The sequence below is a fragment of the Mandrillus leucophaeus genome, unplaced genomic scaffold (genome assembly GCF_000951045.1).
Source record: "Mandrillus leucophaeus isolate KB7577 unplaced genomic scaffold, Mleu.le_1.0 Scaffold1029, whole genome shotgun sequence".
Classification (NCBI taxonomy): Eukaryota; Metazoa; Chordata; class Mammalia; order Primates; family Cercopithecidae; genus Mandrillus; species Mandrillus leucophaeus.
This window is the reverse complement of record NW_012098421.1, coordinates 182648-185090: the sequence shown is the minus strand read 5'-3', so window position 1 is coordinate 185090 and position 2443 is coordinate 182648. Positions and strand designations below refer to the sequence as shown.

At 46.6% G+C, this 2443-nt stretch overlaps 1 non-coding gene across 1 annotated transcript; it reads left to right on the top strand.

Moving 5' to 3' along the window:
• The first annotated feature begins 676 nt into the window (after positions 1-676).
• TRNAT-UGU lies at positions 677-749 on the top strand. The gene has a single exon. It is a non-coding gene; the product is annotated as a tRNA-Thr (tRNA).
• Positions 750-2443: the final 1694 nt, after the last annotated feature.

The following is a 2443-nucleotide window of genomic DNA, read 5'->3' as shown; positions in this document are numbered from 1 at the left end:
GAATGGCTTGAACCCGGGATACGGAGGTTGCAGTGAGCTGAGATCACACTATTGCACTCCAGCCCAGGCGACAGTGCGAGATTCTGTCTCAAAAAAAGAAAAGAAATAGAAAAAAGAAAGAAGAAATAAAGGAAGGAAGGAAGGAAGGAAGGAAGGAAGGAAGGAAGGGAAAACAAAGCAGAGGCAGAGCTTTGCTTGTTCATTCTGCCTCATCTAGCATTATTTGAGTACTCAGTAAATATGTGTTGAAGCAATTAATTCATCCCAAATCAGTAACTTAGTTTATGAGAACAAAGACACCCCCATAACTTCCCACTTCCCTGAAAGTACCAAACTTGATACAATTTATCAAGGAAACAAGATTGAAAGATTTATTGAGAGTAAACACCCCACTGAAAATATGACCAGAACACCATTTCATTTTTGCACTTTCCCTCCCAGCCCTTGTCTGTATGCGTAAGTTAGGTATGATTTAGTGTATTGTAATCACAAACATATGATCTGAGGCTTCAGTGTTTTACGTTTATCATCATGTTGTAAGCACTTTTCTTTGGCATTTCATAGCCTTTATAACTACCGTTGATAGTAGATGCATGGGGTCAAATTCTCACAGACCGCCAGGTAAACCAATGCTGTTGGTAAGATCTCTGAATTCCTGGAAGCAAGGTTTCACGTGGGCTCCATAGCTCAGTGGTTAGAGCACTGGTCTTGTAAACCAGGGGTCGCGAGTTCGATCCTCGCTGGGGCCTCCTGTCAGCTTACTTTTATTTTAGTCCATAGTATTTAAATACAGAATAGAGTCCAAGATGGAAAACGTGCTTTCCGAAAACGTTACTCCTAGCATAGTTAAACATTAGTTCTCCTGAAATGCAAATGATGAGCATCCTTAACGTGCATTAGAAGTGACCCGGAAGAGAAAATCCTGAACCCCCAACAAGAAGCAGGCAAGGGTAGGAGGAGGGGGAAACTGGCCCGGCAGCTCCAGTATTACCCGGACCTGCAGGCCGGAGTACCGGAAATGGAGGCTTGAAGCTAACGCCCTGCACATAGGCACCATTCCCTCAATGAAAACCAAGTGGAGGCGGCAGCCTTGGCAGTGAACTCGGCTGCTGGCTAACAGGACGGGTCGTGGCGGCGCCGCGCCTGCAGTTACTGCGCGTGGCCAGCGGGCGGCGCTGTGGCACCGCTCCCCATCGCCTCCCAGGAGGCCGGCGGCTGCGCTTCTCCACGCCCTGCCAGGGCCGAGAGCTCGGCCAGCGTGGCCCGGACGCTAGCCGGCTCTGTGGCTGACACGTGGCAGCCCAGGCCCGACAGCCCGGTCTGGCTCCAAGGTCCTGCCCCTTCCGAGGCGACTCCCAAAAATCGTCCCGGGTTGCTTGGGAAGCCAGTGTTTGCAGCCTTTCTGACTCCGTGTTTTCCCTGAATTCCTCAATGCCGCGTGACTACAGAGTCACCAGAGGAAAGTGCCAACAGCCTTTTTTCTGACCACATGAATTTTTCCAACCCAGGATTTCTTTTCCCAGATCTGAGGGCCAGAGCTTGATAAAGGACTGTGTGTAAAGACGCCACAAGCCGCGTGTGGCCGCTGGGTGCTTGAAGTGTGGCTAGTCCAAATGGCGATGTCCTGAAAGAGTAAAATACACATGGAATTTAAAAGACTTGGAACCGAAACAGGATGTAAGCCATCTCACTAGTAATTTTTGAATTGATTCCATGTTGAAATATATTGGATTATATAAAATATAGTGATATAATGTAATTAAAATAATTATTAAAAATTGTATAATTACAATTAACTGTATTTTTTTTAATGTGTCTACTAGAAAATTTTAGGTTACATTTGTGGCTCCCATCTGCAGCTCTCATTTATCTTTCTGTTAGACGGTGCAGGTTAGGGACCCAGAGTCTGCAGCTCTCGTTTATCTTTCTGTTAGATAGTGCAGGTTAGGGACCCAGAGTCCTCTGACCTTGCGTTTAAGTTAATTCTTAATCTGGCTCCCACTAAGTAAACTGTAATAGCCAGAGAAAGTCTCTTTCATCTCTGGGTCTCCCCGGAGTCAGTACTGTGCCTGACAAGCAGTAAGCACAGCCTTCGTTGAGATGAAATTAAATATCTCCCCAACAAGCTCTTTAAAGCCAGGGAATTTATCTCTTTTTTTTTTCTTTTTCTTTGTTGGTGGTGGTGGTGGTGTTTTTGTTTTTGTTTTTGTTTTTTTTTGAAAGGGAGTCTCCCTCTGTCGCCCAGGGTTGAGTGCAGTGACTTCATTTTGGCTCACTGCAACCTCCACCTCCCAGGTTCAAGCGATTCTCTTGCCTCAGCCTCCCAAATGGCTGGGATTACAGGTGCCCGCCACCACGCCCAGCTAATTTTTTGCATTTTTAGTAGACATGGGATTTTGCCACATTGGCCAGGCTGGTCTCGAACACCTGGCTTCGAGTGATG